This window comes from Equus przewalskii, chromosome 18 (genome assembly GCF_037783145.1).
Source record: "Equus przewalskii isolate Varuska chromosome 18, EquPr2, whole genome shotgun sequence".
In the NCBI taxonomy this organism is placed as follows: domain Eukaryota; kingdom Metazoa; phylum Chordata; class Mammalia; order Perissodactyla; family Equidae; genus Equus; species Equus przewalskii.
Window position 1 is genome coordinate 57,618,292 of NC_091848.1, and position 15,993 is coordinate 57,634,284.

Consider the following 15,993-nt stretch of genomic DNA (forward strand, 5'->3'; position numbering starts at 1 on the left):
CTCAGATCTGAGCATCACAAGAAGTAATGTCTACTTTATAAAGGAAAACATTCACATCACTAAGCTTATTTCTTATTTAAGATAGAGCCTTTAGAAATCCTTGCTCTTCTGGAGATAAACCACATGGTCTTCCAGAAGTATATTTGACTTTACAGAAATCTTTTTGTAGCTTACTGTTGGTCAATTCACCAGTCTTTTGCAATAATAAAATGTATTAGTTTTTATTTCTGCATAAAAAATTACCCCAAAACTTAGTGGTTTAAAACAACACACATTTACCGCATCACAGTTTCCGTGTACCTGGGCTCCAGGCATGACTGAGCTGGCTCAGGCCTCTCACAAGGCTGCAGTCGAGGTGTCGGCAGCGGCTGCCATCATTTCAGGGCTCCGCTGGGAAGGATCCACTTCCAATCTCACTCACATGGCTGCTGGCCTGAGATATCAGTTCTTTGCCACATAGACCTCTCCTTTGGACAGCTCACAGCATAGGAGCTGGCGTCCTTGAGAGAGGGCTCGAGGGGGTGGCTGTGTGCCCGAGACTGAAGTCATGGTCTTTTTGTAACCTGATCTTTCATCACTTGTACTATATTCTATTTGATAAAGTAGTTAGCGGATAGTAGTCAAGGAGAGGGGATGGTGCAAGGTCGTGAATACCTGGAGGTGAGGCTCATTGAAGGCTGTTTTAGAGGCTGTCTTAGGGGCTGCCTGTCTACCACCAAGAGGTAGAAGTAAGATCTGAACGGCATTGTAACTCATTGGATTAACACATGAACAGACCTTGTGAAACTCTCCATGACTCTCCATCCAGATGGACTCTTCCCGCTCCCAGAGCTGTGTGAACTGTGGACATACGTAGAAGTTCCAAGAGGAGACTGGTCTCTCCATCGTGTCATCTGTGAAAGAATGGAAGCTTTCAAAATAAACCCATGTTCTCAGACACTGACCTAAAGACACATGTGTACAAACAAATTGTACTTCTAAATGCAAATACAAAATAAAAAACTGCTAGACTGGTGCTTCTCATGTTTCATACCATTTTCTAAAAGACTATTAAATGAGCTGCTGAAGAACCTGTGCCATGGTGAAAAAGAACTTCATTTTTCACAGTTCTTGGCTTCTCTCTACTTGTGTCTGGAACCTAAACACTGAGCAATTTCAAATTGTTGCCTCTAATTTCCTCATTAATAAACATAGAAGGGAGTGAAAAGAAGAATCTATCTTTTCAGTTTTATCGTGTTTCCCTATTCATGTTCCTTCCATCACTCCTCCCTGTCTGCCAATCCATTCACCTCAGGAAAGTTCAAAGAAGTCGGGCTTCTATTGCTCCACTTGAGCAGTTTTAGGAAAATGACCTTGCTTTCTGTACAAGACTGTTTTCAGTGGTAGCCATGACTTTATTAATAAGTAATAAATTCCTCAGTGATAACTTGACACCTGTGAAGTTTCAACTTTTAAACTCTCACTCTAAGCAAAGTACCAAAAGGAATTTTGGATCCTTTAACAATAGTAAAAGATACTTTTTCACCTGCTTCTAACTCAAACTTAGTATAACACATTTGCATCATTTTTTTCCCAAAAGAAATACACTTTTGGATACAACCCAGATGTATACAATTTCTGCCAAAAGGATAGTTTTCCACAACATTTCACACAAGTTAAAATAAGGTCTGAATGGTCTTGAATACATCTTAAATGGTCTACATTGCCATATTTTCTAATTCCAAACTCGGAGTTTTATTTGTGCGCTAGATGTATCTGATGGATACTCCAGAAGTATCTCAAACTCAAGATACTTCAAAATGAACTCTTCCTCCTTCCGCAAAAAATCAACTCATACAGCTGTGTGGATGGTTAGCAATTATTTAACAATCCCAACTCCCTTAATTTACATAGGTTTAAGGAGACCCAGAGAATCCAGATGATTTGCTCCATGTGTCTGAGGTTGCAGACCAGCTGGTCTTTCTTCCCTCCTGGTCCTTCATTCTTTTGATTCCTCTGTTTTTGTGAATGGTACCATTAAAGGCTGCTACTCACCTCAAACCATGAAGGTCAAATTTAGCTCCTCCCCTTCCCTGACACCCAATCACCTGCCAGGTCTTGCTACTCACATCTGGATGCTGCCTTCATCCCCTCTGTCACCATACTCATTCAAGTCCTGATATCTTACCCAGGGCTACGAAAACAGTTTCCTAATCGGTTACCTTGACCTCCAGTCCCCACTCTAGGCTACCCCAGATGACAATTAGAGTGATATCTTCCTTACATACAGTTTTGATCATGTCATGGAAGAGTTCTAAAGCCTTGAGTGTCTTCCCATTGTCAACTAAATAAAGCGTGTTCTCTGCATCCTAGCATTCTGGGCTCTGCATGGTCTAACTCCTTGAACATTCTCGATTTTATCTCCTATAGATCAGTAGCACGCTCTCCTCTAGCTAAACTGGTACACTCTATTTCCAGAAAAGACCTCATACGCCTTCATCTGTGTTCACATTATTTCTTCTGCTTGGAATAACACACCTTTTCAATGTGGTGAAATGTTGCCCGTCCATCCAACTAATGGGAGCACTGCTTTATCTGAAACTCCCCTGGGCATTGTTTCTGCCTCATTTGTGGCCCTTATTAAATTCTTTCTAGCTTTGGAGGTCTACAACTACTCCTTAACCCTTGCTATATTCTAAGGTTCATAAGGACGGTGACCACTTGTTATTGGCTGTGTATTCCCTGTGTGTGACTAACATGGTTCTTATCCCCAGCAAAGGCTTATTGAGTTAACAAAATCAGCCTATCTATGGAGTGGAATCTAAAGCTTTCAAGACAGATGGCTGTCAACTTCTCTTTCAAGCACCTCTATTAGAGGTACTGGAAACTTCCTATAGAGCCTTGTAAAAGCCTTTTCTGAAGGCAGTTACTCTTTCAGTCACCTCTGTCTTATTCATGGCTTTACCCAGGAGAAGCGATGAGGCTGAGGTTTGTGAGTAAGTGGATAAGGCTGATGGCTGTACGGCCTAGGACACTGTGTACTTTCCTCCCACTTAATGTCATGCACATCACATCGGGGTAGCATTGAAAGTGAGGTGTTAAGCAGCTGTCTATCTATGTTCTCTAGGTCTTGATTTTGGTTTTGCCATCAGCTGGCCAGAATGCTCCTCCCACATTTAACAATCAACCTCTCAGAATTTTCCCAGAGCTGTCAATCAGTATGGTAGCCTCTCTAGGGTCCAGATTCAGCTTTGACCCTGCTGCCTCATGCACTGTTCCAAAAGGGTAGTTAGCTCTGTTCCATGTGATCTAATTGGCTCTTCTCAGCTTCAGTGTAAGTAGAGAGTACCTGATCACCAGTTTTTAAATCTCATGTTTTTCTCTTCAATCCACAAATAATCTTTTATTTTATCATTCCTTTTTGTTTCCCAAATCTCTTATAAACTTCTGAAGGTGAAACAATAGAAGCTGTCACATATCCATTTTTTAAGATAAAAAAATATTTTAAATATTCTTGCTGGAGGCCAATAATTATATCTTGTCAATAGCATTTTGTGGGCAGATCGGCCAGCCAAGCCACAGGCAAGTCTTCTCCCATAGGTTTCACTTCATTCCATTTGGATTTATTCCAAGTAGAATAAATGAGGTTGAACTGTCCAAAATGTCATATGAGCCAGTAAGCAGAAAAGAAAATGCATCTCAGATTAGCACAATTACCCAGATTCAGGCACGGCCTTCACTTCTATTTTTGTGGTATGCTAGGTTGTTGGTCACCCCATAATGCTAAATATATTTTGTTTGTCTTGAGCTATGAAGCGTTATTGGAGAATATCCCACAAGTATTAGATGCATTACGAATATGTAGCTAACTTCAGCCAGGCTTTCACACTGCTCAACAGCTCCTTGTATTGTTAAATTACCACTGCATGGAACTACCTACATGTAACAACTGTTCCAAATGGCTTACATAGCCTCAGGGCGCCCACATGGTCTTCACCTCCTGTACTCATAGCAAATTACCTCACCATTTACTTGACTGTGAGGCTCAAGTCTATTTAATATAAATACTCTTAACTGTAACCTTAATAGGAATCTCTTCAAGTTTCCTTGCACAACTTATGCTGTTCACGGATATTCAGTTCCCTCTCCTTCTGCTCACCTGGTAGAAGTGTCCTTGCCCACCCCTTTAAGTTAGGCATGGCCATGTGAATTGCTTTGGCTGATGAAATGTGAATGGGCCTCTTGCACATGGAGCTTTAAGAGTCAGAGATGATTTGACACACTCCCTTTCCCTCCACTGTAGCTCTCGGCACAGCTCCAGATTCTGGCTCTTCTGTCATGCTGTCTTCAGGTAGAGGTAGAGCAGAGCCCCAGCTTACACACGTGGACATGAATCGGGAGCAAGAAATAAACCTTTGTGATATTGAGCCACGGAAATCTGGAGGTTTCTACCTTGTCAAAAACCTAGTCTCGGAGTGATATCAGGGAAAATGGTGGAGCAGGGAACTCCAGAATCTTGTCACTTCGCAAAAGCAGTGAATAGCTGGCAAGAACTGTCAGAAGCAATTATCAGAACTCTGGAAACTAATCAAGGGTTTATAGCAACCAGGCAAATGCTTAATCAAGAAAAAAATCACCCGAGTCTCAGTAAGAGAGCTTTGTGGCACTTCAGCTTATCTGTCCCCATTCCCTACTCCTCAGCTCAGAGACAGCCTTGGAGACAACAAGTCACATTGCTGGTACAGGTTTCTAGTACCAGAGGGAGCAGAACAGAACTCATTCTCAAAGAACTGTGGCTGTGTGTTTCGACCTGTCTGGTGGCTCCCTGCAGGACCCCCTCAAAGGGCTTGCCTTTATTTTGCCCAACTCAGACCAATCCAAGGTGGCTACTCGGGGAGCATTCATCAAAACCTTTCAAAGGCAAAGAAATTAGCAGCTGCCACTTGGGACAAGAGATAACAGGGCAGTAACAGACAAACTGAAAAGCTTGGCAGAAAAAGCTGGGTAATGGAATGATTGGTGGAAGAAAGAAATTCTAAATAAATGGAAAGATATCCTGTTTTTATGGATTGAAAGACTGAATATTGTTAAGATAGCAATACTCCTCAAATTGATCTATAGATTTTATGCAATCCCCATCAAAATTTCAATTCCTTTTTAGATGAAAAAGCTGATTCTAAAATTCATATTGAATTTCAAAGCACCCCAAACAGCCAAAATAAATCTTAAAAAAGAACAAATTTGGAGGTCTCACACATCTTGATTTCAAAACTTGCTACAGAGCTGCAGAAATCAAAACAGTGTGGTATTGGCAGGGATAGATGCATAGACCAAGGGAACAGAGATGAGAGTCCAGAAATCAACTCACACATCTATGGTCAATTAATTGTCAACAAGGGTGCCAAGACCATTCAATGAGGAAAGAATAGTCTTTTCAATGTATGGTGCTGTAACAACAGAATGACCACATGCGAAAGAATAGTGCTGAAACCTTACCTCATCTCATATACAAAAATTAACTCCAAACGGATCAAAGACTTAAATGTAAGAACTAAACCCATAAAACTCTTAGAAGAAAACATTGGGTAAATCTTAATCACCTTGGATTTGGCCATGGATTCTTAGATATGACACCAAAAGATGAAATGATATAATAAAAAATAAATTGTACTTTATCAAAATTAAAAACTTGTGCATTAAAGGACACAGTCAATAAAGTGAAAAAACAACTCACAGGAGGAAATATTTGCAAATCATATATCTGACAAGAGTCTAGTATCCATAATATATAAATAATTCTTACAACTCAACAACAAAAAGACAAATGATCCAATTAAAAATGGGAAGACAGACTTGAATAAACATTTTTCCAAATAAGATATATAAATGACAAATCAGGACATGAAAAGATGCTCAACATCATTATCATTGGGGAAATGCAAATCAAAATTGCAAAGAGAGATTACTTCACACCCTCTAAGAAGGTAATAACAATTATAATAATAATAATGTAGTAATAAAATGGAGAATAACAACTGTTCATGAGAATGACGAGAAATTGGAACTCCTATACTTTGGTAATGGGAATGTATACTGATCCAGCCACTGTGGAAAACAGTTTGACATATCCTTGAAAAGCTAAATGTGGAATTACTGTATGACCCAGCAATTACACCTGGGTGGAATCCAAAAGAACCGAAAAAAAGTGTTCAAACAAGAACTTGTATGTGAATGTTCATAGCAGAATTTTTTATCATAGCCAAGAAGTGGAAACAACCCAAATATTCATCAACTGGCAAATGCACAAATACAATGTGGTGTATCCATACAATGGAACATTATACAGCCGTATAAAGGAACAAGAGGCTTATGCGTGCCACAATGTGGATGAACTTTGACTACATTATGCCAACTGAAAGAAGCCAGACACAAACACCACATGTTGTATGACTCTATTTGCATGAAATGTCCAGAATAGGTAAATCCATGGAGATAGAAAGCAGGTCAATGGCTTCCAGGGTAAAGGAAGTTTAGGGGAATGACTGCTTCATGGGCACAGGGTTTCCTTTTAGGATGATGAAAATGTTCTGGAATAAGATACTTTACAACATTATGAATGTACTAAAAGCTACTGAATTGTACACTTTAAAGTGGTTAAAACAATGAATTTTATGTTATGTGAATTTTACCACAATAGAACAAAAAGGCCTAGTCTATCATGACTTATATTTTGCTTTCCTATTCTTCTCATCCTCCTGCCTCAGAATAGAAATTCTCTCTTTCTTTGCAAGGCGACTCCTTTGTCAGTTCCTGTGCGTCACTCCTGCTGTCTCTCCTGTCCTCTTGTGCCACCGGTCATCCCTCATGTCCAAACTCTTCCTTCAGCTACTTCCCCCAGACCTCTACACATGCTCAAATCTTCTTTATCCTAAAAATAATAAGAGCCAAGACAATCCCTCTACTTTATTTTTCTCTCAGGTTATTCTTCCACTGCTTTCCTTCCCTGTACTGTAAACATTTTACAAGCCAGGTCTGCATTCTCTTCTAATTCACCGCCTCTGTATCAGTCCTCCACACTTACGTGGGCCCCTACCCTTTGGCTAGTGTGATGACACACTTCTGGTTTATTGGCAAAAGCATCCTTCTCATTTTTCAGCCTCTATTGATACAACTGCAGTGTTTGAATCTACAACCCCACCCTTTAATTTTCTCTTCTTGGCCCTTGTGACCCTGAGCTTGTCTGTTTCTTGTCTGTTTGAACTATTCTTCTTCAGCTCCTCTGCTGACCTCTGTCTCTCAACCCTCTTTTAAATGAAACATTCAACTGGGTTCTGTCCTTAGCTGGGTTCATGTCCCCCAGCTCCCTTCTGTCAAGGTCATATCATTCTTCAAGGACTTAATCAATTCTACCTTCTGCATGAGGCCTTTCCAAATCTCATAAGTTAAATTAATAAATTTTTATTCTTCTACAACAATATTTCCTGTGGTCGGCCTTATCTCATGGTCATTTATTTAAGTGTCATACATCCCAGTGTAGGATTTTATAGAGCGGGATTCGGTTCTTTTTTATCCCTGTACATCACTTACTACCTAGTGTAGTAGCTAGAACCTAGTAGTATTGGATAAATTGTATTTTATTTTCTTCAGCTCTCAGAAATGAACAACTACAATGTCATATCATTGACATCTAAGTCAATGAACCATATTAGAATGTGTAAAGGTAAATTTAAGTGATTTCTACTCACTCTGCCACAAAGTTCTCCCATGGATTCCCTGAAAGTGTGATCTGTGAGGATGCATGTGACTTAGCATCTGATTAACCAACTATGGATGCTATTCCAACACCGCTCTTTGAAGACGGGATTGTAAGCATAATCAAACAAGACAGATGGTATTCGCATCCTCCAAATACTCTAAAACCACAAAAAAAGAAGATAAGGATATATTGCTCTGAGAAATCTCATTCAGAGGCCTAAACTTGAACACTGTGCCAGCCTTTTAAATCATCCTCAGACGTATTCCCAATCCATGCGGTCAATCAACATCCTGGAGCCACTGCTATGCACTCAGCATGGTTCCAGTCTCAGCCCTCACAGAGCCTACATGTTAGTAGAGGAGGGGCTGAAGAAAATAAATACACAAACAAGAGAATTTTGGAAGTGATTTTTGCTATGAAGAACCAAAGCTGAGTGAAGGAATAGAGAGAGATGGAACAGAAGATGCATTATCTTATGTGATCAGGAAAGTTCTGTGCATGCGACATTTAAACAGATGTGAAAGCCTAAAGGAAGCCAGCCATGCAAAGACCTAGAAATAGAGTTGTCTTAGCAGAGGGAGGAACAGCTGGGAAGCCTTAAGGCAGGAAAACTTGGTTTGTCCTGTGCCAGGAGACCTTATAGCTGGAGCATGGTGGGGGTGTGGCTCTCAGTGAGGCAGAACAGCTAGGCGGGGTGGGGGATGGGAGACAGGACTGTGTCAGGTCTCATAGGCCACGGTATGGTGTTGGGCTTTTATTCTCTGGACATGAGGAAGCCACTGGAGGGATTTAAATGGGTAAGAAATAGGATCTGACTCATCTTTTTAAAATAGCATCTTGGCCGCTCGTAGAGGTGGCATGAAGAGATGTGGAGAGGCAGTTAGAAGACCATGGCGAACCAGGTGGCTCAGGCCATCATAGATGTAGACGTGAGGATGCGGTCACAGAATATCTGAGCAGATTTCCTGATTTCCCTTTTAGCCATTTCTCCCTTCATTTCTTTCTTGTGTTTGTCTTTCACTAGACTAAGAAAATATAAGCTTTTGCCCTTAACAAATACACTGGGAGTGCTCCTTTAAACACAAATACCTAAGAAATTTAAACAAAGAGAAAGGGAGGAACGAGGGGCCATGCATGTTTTAACTTTCCTTTAGATCTGGTGATCTGATTTCTTCAGACACTGGGCACCTAGACCAGAGCTTATTTTCATGACTGGATTCCAGCCTCATAAAATAAAGGCACACCTACATATACAGTCGCTTTCTCAGCGAATACATCTTGTTGATAGCTTAAAATTAAAGGCTATTCTCTAATTGTGTTAACTGTAGATATTTGTCGTTTAAAGCAGAAAATGAAAACCAAAAAAACCATCTAATTTATTTCAACAGCTTTGCTATTTGGCAGATTTCTAAAATCCACATATGCTAATGTTTGTGTTAATTGCTTAACACCATGATACTTGTCAGAACCAAATCCTTTTGTAATTAATTACTTAAAACCCATCTAGCACCAAATCATCAGTGGAAGCATGAATGGTTTGAAAATTTTCTTGTGATATTATGTGCATTTTTAAATCAACATATGTTAATAATTAATTTGGAAAGAAAGTATTTAACGACACATTTAAATAGCCTACCAATGTGTAAAATGATTATTCTCTATGATGAAGACAATTTATCAGTAAATTAACAAATACATTTTAAGCACGTGTCCAGGATATTATAATATAACTGGGGGAAGACACAACAATTACACATAAGCTTGTTAGCTCTAAAGTATAGGACATTTATTGTTTCCAGCAGTAATATTTTTTCAATGCAACAATCCAGTGTTTGCTTGAAATATTTCAAAATCACAATGAGTAAAATTCAATCTGAGATTCTCCTGCTCTCACGTGCTCTCTGCCCAGCTTTTCCTCAGCCAATGCAGTAATGGGCTCAGGTGGCTCAAGATGGAGAAAGGAATCTCTACACTCAGCAACAATGATGGCTCTGATGCTGGCAGACATGATTTTTCTGGATATGACCGCCCCTCTTCAGGATAGCTTAGCTTCTTCTTGACTCATACACAGTATCTCTCTCAGCTGTGGTGATGAGGCTGCACCCCTTACTGTCAGGAACTTCATGAGAAAGTCTGTAAGCTCATGGTTATCTCAGTACAGATGCAGGAACCGTGTTTCCCTCTTTTGTTGGATGCCCAAGATACTATGGAAGACGTGAGACTAAAGAGTAGCATCATGGGTGATAAGGCTAAAAGCACGAGGTGAATTCTGGCCCTGAAGTAGCCCATTGAGGACATCATCACCAACCAAGCAGCACAGAGAAAACCTGGCATCTACCTTCGACAACAAACCTTACTGAGGCTCCATTAAACTCCATGGCCAACAAAGTAAAGATGCCACAGGTTGTGTTTGAGACCTTCAGTGGAACCTCTGTGTACATTGCTTTACAGGCTGTACTGTCCCTGAGTACTTTGGTCATACCACCGTATTGTTATGGACTCTGGGGGTAGTGTCACTAATGTAGTGTCCATATACAACTGTCATGCCCTGCCGCATGCCATCCCATGCCTGGACTTGGCTGGCTGTGACTTGACAGACTACTTCAAGCAGGAGAGGTTCTAGGTTCACTACCATAGCTGAGAATGGAACTGAATGACTCTGAAGAGAAGCTGTGCTATGTTGCTGTGGACTTTGAGCAGGAGATGGCTACTATTACTTCCTCCTCCTTCAAGAAGAGCTACAGGCGGGACCAGCCTGGTGGATCAGCAGTTAAGTTCTCACATTCCACTTCGGCAGCCCAGGGTTCACTGGTTTGGATTCTGGGTGCAGACCCACACACCGCTTGTTAAGCCATGCTGTGGCATTGTCCCACATATAAAGTAGAGGAAGACAGGCACAGATCACAGATATTAGCTCAGGGCCAGTCTTCCTCAGCAAAAAAGAGGAGGATTTGCGGCAGATGTTAGTTCAGGGCTAATCTTCCTCAAAGAAAAAAAAAAAAGAAGAAGAAGACCTACTGGCTTCCTCATGCTCAGCTGATTACCATTGATAGTGAAAAGTGGTGTTTCCAAAGGTGTTCTGTTGACCATCCTTTCTGGGCATGGAATCCTGTGGCACTCATGAGGCTGCTTTAAACTTGGTCATGAAGTGTGATGTTGATAAAGAAAGGGGCCTATATGTCGGAAGAGTGCTGTCTCATCGTATTACTAGGTACCTGGCGTTGCTGACTGAATACAGAAAGAAATCATAGCCCTGGCAGCCACATGAAGAAAATGAAAATAATTGCTCCATCTTCCAGCAAATGCAGATCAGTAAGCATGATAATGAATGAATCTGGCCCATCCATTTTCTACCACAAATGGTTCTAATTGAACTGCTAGCAGATGTGTAGCATTTGCTTTGTAATTTAATTCACAAGTGTGAATTTAACCTAGTAAATATATACACCTCATAACCATATGATCTCTGTTCAATGAATTGGCTGCCTTTTGCCTTAAAGTCTATATGTCTGATAATGCTATAGCTACTCTATCTTCCCTATAATTAGTATTTGCCTGTTATATCTCATTTTTAAACACCTTTACTTTCAGTCTTGACATTTCTTTATTCCATCTGACAATCTGTTTTAAGTGGTGAGTTTAATTCATTTAAATTTGCTGTGATTGCTGACATTTTTGGACTTTACTCTCTTCTTTTTCTGTTTCAATTTGCTCCACCTTTTGTGTATTTCATGCTTTTACATTCTTCTTTCTTGCTTTTTAAACTGTGGCTTGAAATAGCAGTCGTATGTCTCCCCCGACTTGAATTTCTTGTGCTTTCATGACCTTTCATGCTCCACCTACCCACATGTTGCGGACGTTATCTAGAATATTAATTGAATTATTATAGAAATTCTTCTTCATTTACTTTTGTTTTGCCTTAACCATTTTTAAAATAACTACAAACTCTTCCAATACTTATGACTACCTAATACCCGATCTCCTCTAATATTTATTTTTCTTCCTATTTGAGAACTTCTTTCCAAATAGTTTTCAATGTGAGTCATTCTGTGGCAAATTTTTCAGGTATTGTGTGCTAAAACATTTATTTTAGACATTTACATTTGAATAAAAATTTTTATAAATATAAAACCATAAGCTGAAAATTCTTTTCCTCTGATATTTTCAAGTATTGCTCCATTGTCTTCTCACATTCAGTGTTATTGTACAGAAGTCTGCTGTCAGTCTGACTCTTATTTCTCTGTAGATGATCCACTCGTGGGCTCTAGAGGGTTTCAAAACTTTGTTGTCTTCTTTTTTTTAGATTTCACTAATATTTGCCTAAGTGTTAGTTTTTTCTTCTCTCTGGCCCCTAAATTTGTTTATCATTTCTTTTAGAAAATATTCATACAGCTTCATTTTTTTTTCTCTCCTTCTAATTGCCTATTATCTGGATATCAGTCCTTCTATCTATCCACCATAATCTCTTAAGTTTTCTTTTTAATTTACAATTTCTTCATTGTTCCCTGCTGTAATCTCAGAAGTTTCCCCAGACTGATCCTCCAACTCACTAATACATTCTTTAGGTGCATGTTATTCCATTATTTATCTCGATTATTGTGTTCTTATTAACTACTATATTTTCAAAGCTACTATTTCCATTTGGTTATTTTTTTGTGATTTTTTTTGTTCTTGTTCCATATTTTTAATGTCTTCCCTTATCCATTTTAGTATAGTTAATACCCTTCAACTTGTGGTCCATCTGTTCTTATACACCTGCTTTTTTTGGTTTATATTTTTCAGTTGGGCGTTTTCCTTTATGATAGCTGTCCTCTTCAGATATCCTATTATTTTGGCCTGTGACCTATTCTCCCTGAGAATATCAGTTCCTCTCTCTGTCAGTGTGTACTGGGTAAAGCAGAAAGTCATTCCCCAATGTGTGTTAGCTCTGTAATTCAAGAGGAGAGAAGAGGAACCTTAAGGCTCTTCTGAAGGTGGAGCATCCCACAACTAATCACTCACATTTTCTGTCGTCTCACCAAACAACTCTTTAGGTCAGGCCTTCATTTTTAAGCCTCCGGGGAGAAACAGCATATGGAGGAGGAAGTCTCAAGAGATGAAAATTCATCTGCCCTGTGGCCTTAAAAGGGAGAAATGGAGGAGTCAATGTCAAAGGTTAATCAGCGTCCACCAGTTGATCCAGCCATTCACCTCTCAAGGTTTCTGAGCTGCTCTCTGGATACTGCAGGAATCCAGACCATTGCTCAGGTGTCTGCAGAAAAGGGGCAAACAGTCACTGTTACAAGGCAACAGTGGGGAAAAGATGAAAGAAACTATCAACTACTTCTCAGTAACACAGACTCCTACACTTACAAGAGCTGCCTTTTACCTCACACGACCGCAGCTTCCTCCACATTATTCAAAGCAGCCCTCATCCCCCCTAGATTGTCTCACATTTTTAAGTTGAGTCCAAGTTTCCCTCTACAATTTCTTCAGTGTTGATTTGGGAGAAGGGAATTTACAAGCTCATGATGATTACTATATTGATAGGAACCGGAAGTTCCTACCAATAAGGGGAAAAATAAAAACACTATAAATATCCATGAATAAGGCAATGGTTATATTAATTGTGATGTATTTATATCATAGAATACTCTGCATCTGTTTAAAAAAAATGAGGTGGATTTAAATGCACTGATAGAGGAAGAGGACCATAACATTGTAATAGAAATGAAGCAGGAAAATACATATACCGTGATGTCATTTTGTAACATCTTTACGAATATGTATTTGTATATAAGCATAAGAAAAGTCTCAATGGATATACACTTAGTAAAAATTGTCAGAGTTGGGTAAACGAATCAGAAGAGACTTTCACTTTTTGCTTTACACATATTTAAATTATTTGGATGCTTTCTAAGTATTTATTATGTGCCACAATGAATCCTTAAAAAAATGGAGAGGATAGATTCTTATAACCATACTGGATGGAAGGTCCCCTTACAGGATGCTACTTCATTCTTCCTAAGTGTCCCACACATTGTACACATCTCTTTTCTGTCCCTTTTCCACAAAAGCAAAAAATTCCCTTGCACTCTATCCTGGGAAATTGTCAGTTGTTGATAATTGTTGGTTGTTTATTGAGTAAATAACATTAATAAATGAATGAATGCATGAAATAAAACTGGAGAAGCTATATCAAATAAAATTACAGTTTTCTTCTTTGATTGCTTATTTATATAGTTATTCCAAATTGAAGGTCAATCTAACTCACAATTTTTACCTCCTTAATAGGATGGAAACACCATGCTTACCTTCATTTATTCACCATTATGGACATATCCCTCAGGATACAGCCAGTTTCTCCTCTCTTCTCACAACTTCCTCAGAAAAAAGTTGGAAGTCCATAAAATTAGACTCTTGCATTTCATAGAGGTATCTCGCTTTTGTAAACGGTGTAGTTCTCTGAATTCCAGAAGGCCTGTATTCACAGCTATTTATAGAAAAAGAGTTGCTTGCAAAAATAAAAGCAGAATGATTTTTTTCAAAAACATAAATTTGGAAATGTAACAACCAGTTGTCCAAGTATCTATTGAAAGGAGGTCTGTTAGTTCTCTAACAGTTTTAATGCAGGTGGTATCATTTGAAGTTAATAAAATTGTTGGAGCTGGTATACTTATTACTGGTTGGTAATTTGTTCATGATCGTAAGCAAGTGATGACCAATCAAACTTTTGAATTCTGAAAGCTCTTTGACACCAGAATGTTGTCTTTAATGATCCATTAAAAAAAATATTGTGCTGCTTATTTGCCTAAAGGGAATGTTTATTAAAATCCACAACCTATTGAATTTGGAACACTTGGCAAGACACTGTCTCACCATAGTACCGCAAAAAGGGAGGCATTTGTCAACATAGTACAGGATGCAGTATTACTCAACACGCATATAACTGATTATTCTAGTTCATTTACCATTATATTTGACTGTTAAAACTTGCTTGTACTTTTAGATATGTACATTGGCAACGTATTCAAGCACAAGGAGGTGTAAATGAAAATGTATTGTCTGGAATGACCAAGGCAAGGAACAGCGTGGACTTGAAACTTGGATAGAATTGTGTTCACATCCTAGCTCAACCACTAACCGAAGCAAAATTTACTTTACTGCTCTAAGCATCAGCTTCTCATGTGTAAACTGGAGATAACAATGCCTGCTCCCTGGAGTGGTAAAGGAATAAATGAAATTATGTTTATAAATGTCTGGCATATACTGGGCAGTCCAAGCATGGTAGTAATTATTATTCTGTCTCTTGCCAGCTTTGCCCTTCTTTATGCCTTGCCAACACGTACAAAGACTCAGCCAGCTTTTCCCATACACTCTCTTCTTTAAACCAACCCTCACTCTCCTAGGAGAGACACAGGATGCAAAGTGAGTGAAATCAACAATTTATTTGACATTTATTGGGATTTGCCACCTGCAGCTGCTTATGACAGCAGGCCTGATGTTCTGAAAATCCTGACCGCTGGACAGAGGATGAACCACTTCCAGGACAGTCAAAAAGAGAAGGGAAGTGAGTTTCAGAGGGGCTCTCCTACTTTTCCAGCTGGCTAGTTGCCAGTAATTCTTACCTGCTGGAGTGTTAAATAGGGGAAGAGGTAAAATTTTTAAGGTCAATGGGGCTCAATTCCAAGGCAAAACAGAAAAGCTACTTTCTGTGTGTGTTTTTTTTTTTATTTTAGAAGGAAACTTGTAAAATAAGGCTTTGTTTCTGCTTTACTGAATGCAGGCTAGTGTACGGCCGTCGCTCCAGCTCTGTGATGTTATGTTTTGTTCACAGGAGCCCTGAGGGAAAGCAGAACTCATGCTTCTCCACGGGTACACCTTCCGACTCAAGGCAAAAACAGCTAACGGTTGTGAAACACATCAACTGAAAGGCTAACGCAGGAAGCCAGTCTGTTTCTATTCTTAAGTTCAGTCACTGCTTGCTTGAATGTGTGCGTGTGTGTGTGTGCGTGTGTATATTTCAAGCCACTGTTTCAAACAAGTTAGAAAATGTAAATTTTCCATATTAATTCTTCCTTGGCATTTTCTACAGAAAGGCCCAATTAACTGTTTCATTGCATGGGAAGTGCACTATGGAAGGTTTATTACTGAGAGCTCTTTCTGCCAAAACTGAGAGAATGTTTTTACCAAACGCACGGTAGAAAAAAATTAACTTTAGAAAAGAATGCTTAAAAATAAATGCATATACTGAATTGTCAACTTTGCCATCTAGAAAG

General features: G+C 39.3%; 2 long non-coding RNA genes across 8 annotated transcripts in view; one reads left to right on the plus strand and one right to left on the minus strand.

Annotated features, from left to right (window-relative positions):
• Positions 1 to 13,941, plus strand: part of LOC103551414 (uncharacterized) — a 327,409-nt gene extending 313,468 nt beyond the window's left edge. For all 7 annotated transcript variants that reach the window (XR_011529001.1, XR_011528997.1, XR_011528999.1 and 4 more), the window contains one exon: positions 12,769 to 13,941. This is a non-coding gene — a long non-coding RNA (uncharacterized lncRNA). The remainder of the gene's footprint in view (positions 1 to 12,768) is intronic.
• Positions 1 to 14,228, minus strand: part of LOC139076933 (uncharacterized) — a 62,615-nt gene extending 48,387 nt beyond the window's left edge. Inside the window, exons 1-3 of the long non-coding RNA XR_011529011.1 lie at positions 14,029 to 14,228; positions 12,737 to 12,854; positions 778 to 893 (exon numbers count right to left, since the gene is read on the minus strand). This is a non-coding gene — a long non-coding RNA (uncharacterized lncRNA). The remainder of the gene's footprint in view (positions 1 to 777; positions 894 to 12,736; positions 12,855 to 14,028) is intronic.
• Positions 14,229 to 15,993: the final 1,765 nt, after the last annotated feature.